The 17116-nt window shown below is 42.7% G+C and overlaps 1 protein-coding gene and 1 non-coding gene across 2 annotated transcripts in view; one reads left to right on the top strand and one right to left on the bottom strand.

The window, feature by feature from the left end:
• Nucleotides 1–17116, bottom strand: part of MICOS10 (mitochondrial contact site and cristae organizing system subunit 10) — a 35071-nt gene that overhangs the window by 11192 nt on the left and 6763 nt on the right. The gene's annotated exons all lie outside the window — the stretch shown is intronic.
• On the top strand, nucleotides 8532–8638 carry LOC123600165. Its single transcript, XR_006713539.1, has one exon. It is a non-coding gene; the product is annotated as a U6 spliceosomal RNA (small nuclear RNA).

The raw sequence follows: 17116 nt of genomic DNA, 5'->3' as shown, positions 1-17116 counted from the left end.
CTGATTTATGAAAGATGCTCAGGGCCCAATTTATGAGGAAAAAATAAATAAATAAACAGTTTTAAGTCAGCTCCAAACTGTGTTACTTAATGCTTTGAGCAAAAGACGGACTGTCCCAGGTGTCCACGTGTCAATGCCAAGTCATGTGAATTAACCAAGAGAGTGTGCCGGGCCAAAGACCCAGAGATGGTAAAGTCAGTGTGTGTTAATCAGCTTCTCAAAAGTCAATATCGCTGTAGGGTATGTGGGAAACAGAGGAAGAAGGTGGCTATCTGACAAGACCTCCACCTTCCTGTGGCTCTCCAGATTAGACAGGGGCTGGAAGGAACATCTGTAGGACTTTCTCGGGTAGACATCAATTCCGGGATTCTGATCAGAACGAGCAAACCAGTCAGCAGAAAGAAGTCAAGATAGGGAAGGTAAATGTGGAAGTCATTACTGATGTGCTCTGCTTCCAGAGAAGCCAAACTCACTAAAAGGGTCCTTTTAAATGAATGTGTGTATGTAGCACACGATCCAACTTCAGAATTCTGACAGTCATAGGACTTTCCAAGAAGGCACAGAAGAAGAAACAGGTTTGGCCCACATTTTGCTGACATATAACTAGTTAATAAATTCATATGTGGACATAGCATGTAGGAAAATGAGAAAAAGCTCTGAAGACTTTATTTAAGAGAGACTGGAAAAAATGCAGAATTACTACGTTTCAAGAAACACAATAAAGAACGCACTGCATGACATCTTTTTGGGGGTGGGTGCTTTGGAGGTACTAACACTTACAGAGTGCCAGGCCCTGTATTATGTTTCTAGATATTATTTCATTTGACCCACAGAGGCACCTGCTAAGGTGTATTATGGTCCCATCGTCCAGAAGAGGAAACAGTTCAGTGGAACCGACTTACCCAAGTACACACAACTAAAAAAGGAGAGTTCAAACCCAGGCTGTCGGACTCCAAAGTCATGGCTCCTTCCTACACACGTGGCTCCTTCCTTTGGGTAAGCAGAAGAGCAGGGCACCTGGCCTATCACTACTTACGATAACTGTGTTTCTGGATCTTGGCGGGTAATTTATGACTGTGCTACTCTTTGGCCCTTCAAGAAAGAACAGAAACCACAGATGTCTGACTTTTCAGGAGTGCTAACAAAAACCTGAAATCGCTTAGAATCAATGACAGAGAGTCAACAATTCAAGCCGGGAAGTACTTCCCTTTGTGCGCTGGCTAGAGGTCAAATGAATCCAAACGGGCGGAGGGCTGATAAAATGAATCCAAATTCATCCCAACTGCTCAAAAGGGAATTCTCTGGTGAGTCCCTCCCCTCCCAACACCCCCAATCCCTCTTGCCCATCCCCATCAGTATCAGCAACTGGATTCTCCTCTTTGGGAAAGGAAATGGAAGAACCGGGGATTCAGGACACCCGACACGTACGTTGTTATAGCCATTATGTTTGTCGTCACCGACTCCTGACTCAAAGGAAAAATTCCATGGAGCAACAAGACCCATTAACTCCTTTTCCTTACACATTTACTTCATCTACAGTCACAAGACACAGGGGATACGTTTATTTACCTCTGGAGTACATCACTCCAATACATAGTGTTTATTCTTTGCAAAGTGGGAACTGTTACCCAGTGCTTCTATTTCAGTTACAAGGTTATATGGACTTGAGGCAAAGACAGGTTAAACATGAATGAGAATACTGGCTAGGAAGGAATAGGGCACATTCTGAAGGCACCAAAACATGACAGCTCTTAGTTCAGCAGGCAGTTTCTTAAGATACGTAATGTGACTGAGGCCGTGCTTGAGTAAGATTCATCTAACTAAAGTGTGCAGGGGCACGTGGAAAGGAAGAGACATTTTGCTGGCAGACTTTACAGGACTTAAGAACCGATTAAGTGTGTGTATGCGGATCTGGAGTTTGGGGGCTGCAAAGGGGAAAGGCTGTCGAAGAAAATGCTGAGAACTTCTACCTGGATAACTAGAAAAACACTGGTGCTATTTATAACATTCATCAAGTAACCTTTTTTTTTTTTTTTTTTTGATTTTTAAATGTTTATTTTTGAGAGAGAGGAAGGGAGCGTGTGTGGGGAAGGGGCAGAGAGAGGGAGAGACAGTATCCCAAGCAGGCTCTGTGCTATCAGTGCAGAGCCTGACGCAGGGCTCGACCCCAAGGACCGTGAGGTCATGACCTGAGCCAAAACTAAGATTCGGAGGCTTAACCGACCGAGCCATCCATGTGCCCCCATCAAATAACTTTTAATACCAAATTCCATCCCCCCCCCCCTTTTTAAGTTTATTTAGTTATTTTGAGAGAGACAGAGACAGCACAAGCAGGGCAGGAGCAGAGAGAGGGAGAGAGAGAGAATCCCAAGCAGGCTCCACACTGCCAGCGCAGGACCCAATGCGGGGCTCAAACTCAGGAACCGTGAGATCATGACCTGAGCCAAAATCAGGAGTCGGACATTTAACCAACTGAGCCACCCGGGCGCCCCAATACCAAATTCCCTGAATCTAAAATATAACTGAGCTGTAAAAACACAACACGTACAACATCTTCAGGAACACCACACGACATGAGTGAAAGGCATTCACTAAGCACTTAAGTCTTCGGGGTTCAATGACCTCATCTAATCCTCACAGCAAACTTCTTTTATCAGCCCCGTCTTAGTGACCAAGAAACTGAGACAAAGAAAGGTTAAGTAGCTTGTCCCAGGTCACACATCTGGGATTTGAACCAGGCAGCCTGACTCCCAAGGACACGTCCCTGATTGCCCCCTCACAGATACACAAAGCTATTACAATAATTTTGACTCCCCAAAGTAAACGAAATACCTTCCCAAATTCACCCTGGCCAACACTATGCATGAGCGTTACCTTAATCACACAAACTGAGCCCCTACTGTGTGCCAGGTGCTATGCCAGGCCCTGTACCCAGGAAGATTATCGTCCAGAGTTAGAGCCAACTGATAATTAGAAACTCAAAGTGCGGGGTGCCTGCGTGGCTCAGTCACTTAAGCGTCTGACTCTTGGTGTTGGCTCAGGTCATGATCTCACGGTTCACGGGGTCAAGCCCCGCGTCGGGGTCTGTGCTGACAGCTCAGAGCCTGGAGCCTGCCTCAGATTCTGTGTCTCCTTCTCTCTGCCCTTCCCTGCTCACGCTCTTTCTCTCTCTCTCTCTCTCCCAAAAATAAACATTAAAATAAATAAAAAAAAAATAAAGTCATCTTTGTCTTTAAGGAAAAAAACAAACTCAAAATGCAAGGTACTGTGACAGAAGCAGGGTGCGCAGATACCCCAGCCACTGTGGGGGCTAGAGAAGGGGCAAGGGAAAAGGGCTGCAAGGAGCTCCTTGCTACCAAATTATCCAGTGTGAGGTAGATGGGGCCAGAATCTTTCGTGCCACACTAAGGACCCCGGCCTCTGTCATAAGCAGCAGGGAAGCAAGAGAGGGAATTAAGCAGGAACAATGTATCTGATGTGCAGTTGACAACGGCCCTCTCTGGCGGCAACAGGGACAGAGGTGAAGAAGCCTCCATCAGAGATGGGAAAACCACGAGGACAGAGCGGTCACAGCAGCCCAGGGGGGAGACAAGTCCAGACCGCCGACTCTCCTCCGTCCATCAGACTGAAAAATGTTACCTTGCATAGTCTGGTCTCTCCTCAACAGCCCCACCTCTGCCTTCCCTGCATCCCCTGCGAGGCAGAACTGAAAGGGACGATATTCGAGGTGAGCAGGGCAGGTGAAAGCGGGACTCTGGTCAGGGGTCAGGAACTTCTGAGCAGCGGGAATGACCACACACCGTGATGATTCATGGATAAAAGATCCTTAAGGAAAGACACAGTCACGGGCAAAGGCAAACAGAGACAGAAGAGGGGCTCAAATATTTGAAAAATATACCAACGGTTTTGCAATGAAGGTATTGTTGGTGCAAATGGGGAATGTCCCAAATGAACATTTGCAAAAGGTGTTGGAAGGATTCACCTGAATTTCAGGGCCTTCTGTAAGAAACCAACGTTTTCTCTGCTATTCAAATCCGGCTCTAATAAGGTGCCCAAGACTCTAAGGCTAGGCAATAGCCCCCCGCTGACCTTATATTCCAGTAGTGGCCTACAGTCTTTCGTAAAGGCATCATTATTCTACAAAGCCCCACAAGTAAGCCTCCCCAAATCACTGGACTTACATACATAAAGAAACCAAGAATTCAGTTTTCATAAACTAAGGGAAAAAAAAGTCTTCTGAAATAGAAGTTATGAGCTAAACTGAATTTCAAGTTGCAGCAGGAACAAGGAGAAAAGTTGTGGTTTTTCAACAGTCACAGCCCATCTTTTCTGGGAATTTCTAAGATTGGTAGCATATAGTCTAATGTCAAGGAGATATATGACCAGTGCAGTAACATACCATTTCGCTTCTAATGAGAGTGGGATATTTATAAACTCGTGAGTTCAGGGTTTGTCACAGTTAGGCCTATGCTAAAATGGTTAAAAAAAAAAAAACCCTACAACTAATGGATTTCAATTTAATCATTTGAGATGATGCCAAGAAAGTAGCAGCTTTCTCAGGAAAGCTTCCTAGTAAAAGGTGAATTATGTTGCTTAAATCATTTGCTTCGGGTAATCATTTAAAATCCAGCAAACAGAAATTGAGTGGTTTACATGTGCAGGTTCTGACAATCAGAAACAGTTGTTCTAACTGGTAAACATGTGTCAAAGTAAGTCTACCAATCTGTCAACAATTATGTCAGAGTGTTACAATAATTATAAATTACCCTAAGCATTCTAATGCAGCTTTAAGTTGGATAAAGAAACTTGACGTAAACACAGTAGATTCCAATTCCTCCCATATATGCTGTTATGTATTAATCAACAGTTTTAAAATTCTACCTGAAGGGGCACCTGGGTGGCTCAGTCACATAAGCGTCTGACTCTTGATTTCAGCTCACGTGATGATCTTGTGGCTGGTGGGATCAAGCCCCACATCAGGTTCTGTGCTGACAGCTCAGAGCCTGCTTGAGATTCTCATTCTCTCTCTCTTTCTCTCTGTCTCACTCTGCCCTTCCCCTGCTCGTTCGCAGGTGTGTGCAAATAAATGTTTAAAAAAATAAATAAAATAAAATCCTACCTGAAGATACACAACTCAAGCAACTCTGGAAATTCTGACAGTTTTAAACAAACGCTGCAATCTGTCAGCTCTCCCAGCCATGCCTCACACCATTTTGCAACTCAGCTCCCCGTCGTTCATTAACATTGACTCATATCCCTCACACCCCATACTCTTCTCATATGCACGCATGTGGTGTTTTTTTAAGGCCCTTATAACAATGTACTATGCGTTGTTTAAGGTCATTCTAATGATTGTTTATTCCTTTTCTTTTTTTTCCCTTCATTTCTCACCTCAATTTCAGTTGCTGAAAGAGTACGCGCCTAGAGATGTATGAATACATGACCCGTGTTGTGTGAGTATTAGTCTGAAAGGGCTGTGCTTGGGGAGCCATAGAGAGTAAGCCATAGAGACGTAAGCCTGGGGCAAGGTTTCTCAACTTCAATTCTTTTCCGTGTACCATTTTCCGTGTACAATTCTTTGGTGCTGTGCACATCACAGGATGTTTGGCAACATCCCTGTCCCCTACCTTCTAGGTGTCAGCAGCACCCCGACTGCCCCATCCCCTGGTATGGCAACCACACGAGTTTCCAGACGTTGCACTCAGGGGGTAGAAGGTAGCGGTAAATCACTCCCAGTGGAGAACAAACTGATCTAGGCGGTTACAATCTAGAAAGTGCTTTCACACCCATTTAGATTATTATCTTATCCTGAGCCTCATCACAACCATGTGGGGACTAGCATCCCAAGCGTACAGACGAGGAGGGGCATCTAGCTGGCTCTGTGGGTAGAGCACGCGACTCTCGATCTCAGGGTCATGAGTTTGAGCCCCACACTGGGTGTGGAGCCTACTTTAAAAAAAAAAAGAAAAAGAAAAAGAAGTTTAGAGACGAGGAAATTGAGGCTCTGAGACAGCCAAGTCCACCTGGCTTTTCACCATCCCACAATGCTTCTCCAGCTAATGTCCTTCACCTTCCTCACCCTTACAGTGAAAGGCTTCCCTTCCTTCTTGTCTGCCTTCCTTTCAAAGCAGAAAGCCTTCCTTCCAGAGAAATCTTCTCTGGTAGCCTAGTACATGCAATAGATAAAGCTGAAGCTACTATTTGAGGAGTCCAAGTTGCATCTAGACCCTACCTCCTAAACCCATACTTGTCCCAAAGGGGCCCCACAAACCGTAGGGCTCTACAGAGCACATTTTGAAAACTGGTGATAAACGAACTCCCCTGTCTATTCTAACGTAGAAGCTATATGATTTTCATGGCCACCTCTCGGTTAGGGATGGTCTCTAGCTAAAATGGGAACCAGCCACATTCAGGAGAAATCAAGCTCCAAACTAAGTTATGGGTAAGTGGTAGGGGAATGGAGAGGGTGTGTGTTTGGGCCCAGTGTGTGGGTAAATCTGGATGGAGGAGAGAGATCATAGGCTGGGATCAGAAGACCATGAAAGAAGCAGTCTCCTGGACAAATCCGTCCAGTATCCACAATAGGCAGAAACAGGTTCCAGACAAATTACCCTGTATGAACAGACCCTGGAAAACACATCTCAACCTCCCCAGGCATCAATTTGCTCATCTCTGAAACAAGAGGGTTAAAGAAAGCTAGTGGTTATCAGCACTCCCCACCCCACCTCTTTTGAAAGCAATGGAGTTCTCTTCCCAAATAGGTAAACAAAACAGACCACAGTGGAGCTGCTCTGTTGGGGAAAAGGGGAGAGGCTGGAGGCCCAACCAGAAAACCACTTGCTTCACGTCCCCTCATCTTCCTCTCCCTACCTACTCCCACCCAGAGACAACCACTAAGATGCTGTGGAAGACAGTTAAAAACCACTGGACCAAATGAATCCCTAAGGTTCTTGCTGGCTCCAATAACCCATCATTCTTTAAGTTTATGAATTCACGGAGGTTATACAACTGGGGCCTTCCAAAGCAACAATGGGCCATCACATCCACCATGAGCAAACTCAGTAACAGGTCACCCAACAAGAAACTGCATTAACATATACCAATATATGGGGCGCCTGGGTGGGGCTCAGTCGGTTAAGCGCCCAACTTCATCTCAGGTCATGATCTCATGGTTTGTGAGTTCAAGCCAGGCATCAGGCTCCGTGCTGACAGCTCAGAGCCTGGAGCCTGCTTCAGATTCTGTCTCCCTCACTCTCTGTCCCTCCCCCACTTGTACTCTGTCTCTCTCTCTCTCTCTCTCTTAAAAATGAACATTAAAAAAAATTAACATGGGAATGCAAGCTGGTGCAGCCACTCTGGAAAACAGTACGGAGATTCCTCAAAAAACTAAAAATAGAACTACCCTACCACCCGGCAATTGCACTACTAGGCATTTATCCACGGGACACAGGTGTGCTGCTCCAAAGGGGCACATGCACCCCCATGTTTATAGCAGCACTATCAACAATAGCCAAAGTATGGAAAGAGCCCAAACGTCCATCGATGGATGAATGGAAAAAGAAGATGTGGTATCTGTATACAATGGAGTATTACTCGGCAATCAGAAAGAATGAAATCTTGCCATTTGCAACTACATGGATGGAACTGGAGGGCATTATGCTAAGTGAAATTAGAGAAAGACAAAAATCATATGGCTTCACTCATTTGAGGACTTTAGGAGACAAAACAGATGAACATAAGGGAAGGGAAACAAAAAGAATATAAAAACAGGGAGGGGGACAAAACAGAAGAGACTCGTAAATATGGAGAACAAACAGAGGGTTGCTGGAGGGGTTGTGGGAGGGGGGACGGGCTAAATGGGTAAGGGGCACTAAGGAATCTACTCCTGAAATCCTTGTTGCACTATATGCTAATTTGGATGTAAATTTTAAAAAACAAAAAAATAATAAAAATTAACAAAAAATAGATACCAATATATTTCAAAGTTGGTGAAAAGCTTAAACAGATTTTCACTTTGAAGGACTAACCTATTAAATATCAAAACTAGACTTCACATATTCATGTAAAGATTATTCATCATTCTCAATTATAGGACCCAAATGAAGTGACTTTAGTTACTAGTTCAGTAAAGTAGCTTTAAAAAAAAATTTTTTTTTTAAGATTTTAAGTAATCTCTACATCCAACATGGGGCTCAAATTTACATTCCCGAGATCAAGGGTCTCATGCTCTACCAACTGAGTCAGCCAGGTAGCCCTAAATAACTTTTTTTTTTTTTTTTGAGAGACAGAATGTGAGTTGGAGAGAGGGAGAGAGGGAGAGAGAGAGAGAGAAAGACTCCTAAGCAAGCTCCACGTTCAGCAGAGAGCCCAACTCAAGGCTCAATCCCATGACCCCGGGATTATGACCTGAGCTGAAATCAGCAGTCAGATGTTAAACTGGCTGAGCCACCCAGGAGCCCCGCTTTTTTTTTTTTTTTTTTTAACAGAAACTGTTCTCATTTATTTACTTACGTTATAAAAACAGCAAAATTGTGCTCACTTCGGCAGCACGTAATACTAAAATTGGAATGATACAGAGATTAGCAAGGCCCCTGTGCAAGGATGACATATGCAAATTCATGAAGCATTCCATATTAAAAAAAAAAAAAAACAGCAAAAGTAATGATCCTCCCCACCTAGCATCATCACCATTCTGGAGAGATATTTTGGATTAAGTTTATTGTTTATCATTCCATTTATATAAATAGGATCATATATCATGCATGATGTTTTACAACTTGCTTTTCTCACTTTATAATTACCAAGGACACCTTTCTGTGACAGCATATGTCTTTTAAAAACTTTTTATTGAAATACAACATACATATAGAAACTGCACAATTAAGGACACCACTTGATAGATTTCTAGACTAAACACACCCAAGTCACCGGCAGCCAGAGCAAAGCAAATTACCAACATCTTCAGAAGCCTGCCTGGTTCTCCCTTATCCAAAGCTCTCTATCCAAGGGTAATCATATTCTGACTTCTAATAGTATAGAGTAGTTTTGCCTGCTTTTAAACTTACATAAATGGAATCACACAGCAAGTACTTTAGTCTAACATTTGCGAACAGCTGTGGGTCGTTCATTATCATTGCCATAGAGTATTCCATCACATCAATATACCACGATTTACTTATCCACTCCAGTGATGGGCATTTGGGTAGTTTCCAGTCAGTGCTATTATGAACAGTGTTCTATGAACATTCTAGTATAAGACGTCTGGTGAACACATGCACGCATGTTTGTTGGGTAGATACCTCGGCATGAAACTGTTGTGTCACAGGGCAGACACACGGTCAGCTTTAGCAGATACTGCCAGTTTTCCCAAGAGGTTCACTGATCAATACTCCCACAGGCAGAGTCTGAGGGTCCTGGTTGTTTTTATCCTCACCAACACGGAGTACTTTTCATTTTTTTCATTCTCATCTTTTTTGTCTTAAATTACTTTTCGAAGTATAATTTGTGCAGAATATACCGCACCTACTTAAAGAGTATGAGTTTGGGGCGCCTGGGTGGCTCAGTCGGTTAAGTGGCCGGCTTCGGCTCAGGTCATGATCTCACGGTCCGTGAGTTCGAGCCCCGCGTCGGGCTCTGTGCTGACAGCTCAGAGCCTGGAGCCTGTTTCAGATTCTGTGTCTCCCTCTCTCTGACCCTCCCCGTTCATGCTCTGTCTCTCCCTGTCTCAAAAATAAATAAAACGTTAAAAAAAAAAAAATTAACAAAAAAAAAAAAAAAGAGTATGAGTTTGACAAGCATCTACGCCTGTGAAACCGCCACAACCATCGTGAAACCGAACAGTGCTGCCACCCCTGGAAGTTTCCTGGTGCCCCTCTGCAGTCCACCCTGCCCTCCACCCTTCGCCCCAGGCAAACGCTTATCTGCTTTGTCATCACAGATTGGTTTGCATTTTCTAGAAGTGTATGTACAAATGTCTTCTGTGTCTAGCTCCAACAGAATGATTCTGAAAGGTATACATCTTGCTGTCTGTATTCGTACTTGTTCCTTTTACTACCGAATAGTCCACTTTATGGATAGTCTGGATTTTGTTTACCCATTCACCTGCTGATGGACATATGGGTCCTTCCCAGTTTGGGGGCATCATGAATAAAGCTGCTACGAATATTCATATAGTCACATACATGCACACTTTGTGTGAGCAAACGTTTTCGTTTCTCTTGGGTAAATACCTAGGAGTACAATGACTAGATGGTATGTTTATAAGAAACCACCAGATGGTTTTACAAAGTGGATGCACCAACATACAACCCCATCAACTGTGCACAACTCCAGCTGCTCCACATCCCAGTCAAATTTTAGGGGGTGTTGTCAGTCTTTTTAACTATTTTAACGGGTGTGGAGGCTGATCTATCTCCTCACGATTTTAATTTGCATTTCCCCAATGACCAACGAAGTTGAATATCCTATCATGTGCTTACTTGCCATTAGCACAATAATTTCTTTTGTGAAGATTCTTTTCAAACACTGTACCCATTTTTAAAATGTTTAATGTTTGTTTTTGAGAGAGACAGACAGAACATCAGTGGGGAAGGTGGGGGGGGTGGGGGGGGGCGACAGGGACACAGAATCCAAAGCAGGCTCCAGGCTTTGAGCTGTCAGCACAGAGTCCAACGTGGGCCTTGAACCCACAAACCATGAAGTTGTGACCTGAGCCGAAGTCGGACACCTAACCGACTGAGCCACCAGGCGCCCCTTTTACCCATTTTCTTAAATGGGCTGTCTTCTTAGTATTGAATTTTAAGAGTTCTTTCTTTATTATGGAAACAGGCCCTTTATCAGATATAATGTATTGCAAATATTTTCTCCGATTCTGTGGCTTGCCTTTTTGTTCTCTTCATGCCGTCTTTCAAAGAGCAAAAGTTTGGGGCGCCTGGGTGGCTCAGTCGGTTGAGTGCCCAACTTCGGCTCAGGTCATGATCTCACCATTCGGGAGTTCGAGCCCCGCGTCAGGTTCTGTGCTGACAGCTCACAACCTGAAGCCTGCTTTGGATTGTGTCTCCCTCTCTCTCTGCCCCTCCCCTGCCGTGCTCTCTCTCTCTTTCTCTCTCAAAAATAAATAAACATAAAAAATTTAAAAAAACAAAACAAAGAGCAAAAGTTTTAGATTTTGACCAAATGCCACATATCATTTTTTTCCTTAGTGACTTTTGCTTTCATGACCTAAGAAATCTTTTCCAAACTCAAGGTCACAGAAATTTTTTCCCCTATGTTTTCTTCCGGAGGTCTTATAGTTTTACATTTTACATTTAGGTCTGTGATCCTTTCGAGTTAATTCTTATGCACAATAATGAGGTTTATTTTTTTCTCTGGATATGGATTTCCCGTTATTCTAGCACATCTGTTGAAAAGATTTTCTTTTTCCCATTAAACTGCCTTGGCATCATCTTTAATTGACCATATATTTATGGGTCTATTTCTGGACACTGATCTAGATGTGTTTCCCTTCTCCAATACCACACTTTGTTTACTGTAGCTTTGTAGTAAGTCTTGATGTCAGGTAATGTTAATTTTCCAACTTTGCTTTTCTTTTTAAAAATTGCCCTGGCTACTTTGGATTGTTTACATTTTAATTTAGATTTAAAAATCAGCTTCTCAATTTCTATAAAAATCTTTGAGCATTGTTTTTCTTGCTAGAAAAAGAGAGAGAATATAAACTTCCTCACTGAGTTGCTAGGAGGGTAGAAAAGGGATAATATGTTAGTGTAACAAATACGGTGACACATAACAGGCATTCACTTAATGTTAGCTTCCGCTCTCTTTCCCTCTCTTGGCCTTTAAATAAACAGGATCCAATCTAGCAATGCCCTAACATTTTACTAGTGGGTCAATGGCTGTAGTAAAAATATTACCACGCCAAAAGACTTTTATAAGTAAATATTTGTATTTTCACTTGGATTCAACACTGAAATGCACTTGCCAGAGAAAGCAATTCAGCATATTTACTAATAAACGGTTTCAGGCCACATTTTAGGAAAGCATAAAACCACAGCCAGAACAAAAATTTAAATATGTTTTCAAGTTCCATACGGTGCCTAATTACATTATTCTATAATACTAACAGAAAATTCTCCTCTAGCAAGATCACAATGTTCCATTATCCATATTGCTGTCGCAAATGGAAAAAGTATTTTTGCTCTCAAAAACTGTTTAGAAATACACATAGCAAACAAAATATGGTGACCGATTCAACAATTAACATGTACTAATTTGAAACCCAAACCTACAAACAACCAAAAACCTTTGAAGTATTTTAGTTTAGCCTAAGTGATATCACTCCATGAAATGGAAACGTATCAGTTTCCAAACACAGGCTACCAAAAGGCAATTTTTGGTGAACCACCAATACTTTGTGGTAACCCACATTTATCAGATGAACTGATATTTAAAGACAAACAATAATTTGCTCCTTTTTCCATGACCTTACTCAATGGCCTCTTTCGGTACAGCATTTTTTTAAACATGAAAGTGGCCTTAAAAAAATAGCCTTAACAATTAATTTCACTACACTTGATCGATTATTGGAGGAATACACAAAACCTGCTGGCTAATTCAAAGGCAAGTCAGCTGCTAAGTCATTTCTGTCCTACTTTCTTAACAAGGAAGAAATAAGGCCAAACCCTTTCTTTTCATGAAGATTACTGCAGGGCAAAAGCAATTTCATCTCTGTTGACTGAGCTGCATATCACCAGAGACCCATCTCCAGACATACCAGAAATTAATAAACCGTAAAATGTTGCTTGGGCTCCCCACCTGTCAAGGGCAAAGCCATTCTCCACTTACATAGGCTTGGCATCACCCTGACTCCTCCTGCTCATGAGCATTTCAGGTTCCATAAATATGACCATTGCATGACACCGTGACATCTGTGACATCTGTCTCCGTTCCACTCCTCTGGCCCCATCTTGGTTTTGATTTCCTCTAATTGGACCACCTCATCTTTGGCATGAACTTGCAGTAATATACTAACCGATCTCCTTGCCTTCATCTCGGTCCTTTCTACTTCATTCATCTTTCTGAAATCAGAAATCCAACCATGTCAGTCTTCAGCCCCACATTCCATGGTTTTTCTCAACGCTACGCAAAGAGTTGCCACACAACCCAACAATTCCACTCCTAGATACATACACACCCAAGAGAAATGAAAACATACATTCAGGTAAGAACTTGTACACTTGATCACAGCAGCATTATCCGTAATAGCCAAAAAGTATCAACAACGTAAATGTCCATAAACTGGCAATGGACAACCAAAATGTGGTATATCCATACCATAGTATTCTATAACAGAATAAATGGTGTTAATACTAATAGTATTAATATAAATATTATAGGGGCACCTGGGTGGCGCAGTCGGTTAAGCGTCCGACTTCAGCCAGGTCACGATCTCGCGGTCCGTGAGTTCGAGCCCCGCGTCAGGCTCTGGGCTGATGGCTCAGAGCCTGGAGCCTGTTTCCGATTCTGTGTCTCCCTCTCTCTCTCTGCCCCTCCCCCGTTCATGCTCTGTCTCTCTCTGTCCCAAAAATAAATAAACGTTGAAAAAAAAAAATTAAAAATATATATATATATAAATATTATAAATATAAATAGTATTGAATACTAATAAGCAGTATTCTATTTGTTAACTAGAAACAAATTTAGATTCGATCTAAAATTCTAAATCTAAAATTCAATGCAATCCTTAATCAAAATCCTAAGAAGTTTTCTGCAGAAGTAGAACAACCAATCTAAAATGCACATGGACTCTCAAGGGACCCTGAATAGCCAAAATAATCTTGAGAAAGAACAAATCTGCAGGGCCCACACTTCCTAATTTCAAAACTTACTACAAAGCTACAGGAATCAAAACCATGTGGTACTGGCATAAAGACGACATACAGCTCAATGGGATAAAATAATGAGCACAGAAATATACTCTTGCATACATGGTCAAATCACTTTTCACTAGGGTGCCAAGATCATTCAATAGGGAACAGCAGTCTTTTCAACAAACGGTGCAGAGAAAACTGGAGATCCACATGCAAAAGAATGACACTGGATCCTTCCTTATCTGACACTATATGCAAAAATTAACTCAATACATATCAAAGACCTAAATGTAAAAGCTAAAAAACCCTTAGAGAAAAGTCAGGGCAAAAGCTTCACAATATCGGGTTTGGCAATGATTTCTTGGATACGACACTGAAATAACAAAAAATACATATATTAGTCTCTGCCCCCAATTCCTGGCAGCGCTCCTAAATCCCTCAGAATTTCCTGGGTGATAGGAGTGTCGGTTCTAATGAGGCAAATCTCGGAGCTCCTGGATAGCTTCAGGGTGGGAGCTGGTCACGGGAAAGACCAAGCCAAGCCTGGAATTTGCAGCCCCACCCTGCATCCTCTCAGAAGGGAAGAGGGACTGGAAAGTGAGTTAATGACTGATCAGGCCTTCACGATGAAGCTTCTATAAAAATCCCCAAAGTATGGGTTCTGAGAACTTCTAGGTCAGTGAACATATCTACGTGCCAGGAGGGTGGCACACCCCAATTCCACAGAAGCAGAAGCTCCTGCACTTTGGACCTCAGGTCCCCAGTCTGTGTGTCTCTTCATCTGGCGGTCCATTCATGGTCTTTAATATCCTTGGTAATAAACTGGTAATCTAGTAAGTAAACTGTTTCCTTGAGTTCTGCCAGCCATTCTAGCAAATTATCAATCCCTAGGAGGGGGTCATGGGAATTGTGATTCATAGCCAGCCAGCCAGAAGCACAGGCAACAGCATGGACTTGGGACTGGCATCTGAGGCGGGGTGGTCTTACGTGACTGAGCCCTAACCCATGGGGTCCAGTGAGTGTCAGAATTGAACTGAATTATAAGACACTCAGCTGGGGTCAGGGAGCCACTTGCTGTGGAAAACCCAAACGTCAGGTGCCAGATGTACTGCGAGTGTGGGAATAAAGAAGAAACGGAGTTTTTCCCATTCGGACACCAAAGGCACAGGCAACAAGGGGAAAAGCAGACAAACTGAACTTCACAAAAATGTTTAAACTGTGTGATTCAAAAGACAACATTAACAGAGTTAAAAGACATCCACAGAATGGGAGAAAATATATACCAATCATCTATCTGATAAGGAGTTAATATCCAGAATATATAGAGAGCTCCTAAAACACAACAATAAACCAATTCAAAAATGGACAAAGGACCTGAATAGACATTTTCAAGGACATACAAATGACCAGTAATCACATGAAAAGATGCTCAACATCACTAATCATCAGGGAAATGAAAATCAAAACTACAATGAGATACTAGCTTACACCCATTAGGATGGTTACTATTAAAAAATGAAAGGGGGGGGGGAGCCTGAGTGGCTCAGTCGGTTGGGCATCCGACTTCGGCTCAGGTCATGATCCCACAGCTCCTGAGGTCGAGCCCCGCGTTGGGCTCTAGGCTGACAGCTCAGAGCCTAGAGCCTGCTTCAGAGTCTGTGTCTCCTTCTCTCTCTGCCCTTCCCCCAGGTGCTCGTTTTCTTTCCTTCAAAAATAAATATTAAAAAAAAAAAAAAAAGAAGAAGAAGAAATGGGGGGTGCCTGGGGGCTCAGTCTGTTGAGCATCCAACTCTTGATTTCAGCTCAGGTCATGATCTCATTCATGAGCAGGGTGTGAGTGCGCTCTCTCCCTCAAAATAAATAAATAAACTTTAAAATAAAAAGAAAGGAAGGAAGGAAATAACAAGTGTCAGTGAGGATGTGAAGTAATTGGGACTCTAGTGCAGTACAGGTGGGAATGTAAAATGGTACAGCTGCTGTGGAAAACAGGAGGGCAGATCCTCAAAATGGTAAAAAACAGAATTACAATATGATCCAACAATTCCACTTCCGGGTATATACCCAAGAGAACTGAAAGCAAGGTCAGCTATATACCCATGTTCATAGCAGCGTTATTCACAACAGTGCCCATCGACAGGTGAATAAGCAAAATGTCACACACACACACACACACACACACACACACACACACACACACACACAGTGGAATCTTATTCAGACCTAAAAAGGAAGGAAATTCTGATATATCCTACAACATGGATGAACCTTGAGGGCATCACACAAAGTGAAAGAGACCAGTCTCAAAAAGACAAGGGCTGTATGATTCGATGTATATGAAGTACTTAGAGTAGACAAAATCAGAGACAGAAAGAATGGAGGTTGCCAGGGGCTGGAGGGAGTTGTTGTTAAATGGGTAAAAGGAGTTACAGTTTTACAAAAGGAAGAGTTATGGAGATGGATGGTGGCATAACCGCACAACATTATGAACGTATTGAATATCATTTAATTATACATTTTAAATGGCTCAGATGGTATATTTCATCACAATAAAAAAAATGGGGAAAAAAGGGGAGAGTACCCATAAGGGTATAAGAATTAAATGAGATAGGGGCACCTGAGTGGCTCAGTCAGTTAAGTGTCCGACTTTGGTTCAGGTCATGATCTCACAATTCAGGAGTTCGAGCCCCGCATCGGGCTCTATGCTGACAGCTAGGAGCCCGGAGCCTGCTTCGGATTCTGTCTCCCCCTCCCTCTGCCCCTCCCCGGCTCATGCTCTGTCTCTGCCTCTCTCTCTCTCTCCATCTCCCTAAAATAAACATTAAAAAACAAAACAAAACTGTTTTTTAAAGAATTGAGATAATGTGTGTAAAATGTAATGTAAGATGCCAGAATCTGGCACAGTGTCCAATAAATGGTAGCCATTATCATCATTCCCTGAAGAAGTCAAAGCCTCTCTGTCCTCTGGGACACCGCCTGGACAGTTTCCAAGGCCTAGAATACAATTGTCCACCCGGTCCACCTACTAAATGCCAACATATTCTCCAAGATGGAACTCCTTCTTCCAGAAGGTGAGCCAGGGTAAGGCCAGTGCCTACTACCTGTGCACTTCACCCCCCAGGCTTTCCACAAGGCCTGGTATGAAATTGTTTGGGGACACATACATGAATGATCGCTAGTATATATATAAGCTGCAATACTGATCATTAGGCTTCAGTACTACCCACAATAGCAAAATAAAAGCAAACGTGTTA

The sequence above is a fragment of the Leopardus geoffroyi genome, chromosome C1 (genome assembly GCF_018350155.1).
Source record: "Leopardus geoffroyi isolate Oge1 chromosome C1, O.geoffroyi_Oge1_pat1.0, whole genome shotgun sequence".
Classification (NCBI taxonomy): domain Eukaryota; kingdom Metazoa; phylum Chordata; class Mammalia; order Carnivora; family Felidae; genus Leopardus; species Leopardus geoffroyi.
This window is presented reverse-complemented; position numbering and strand designations above follow the sequence as displayed.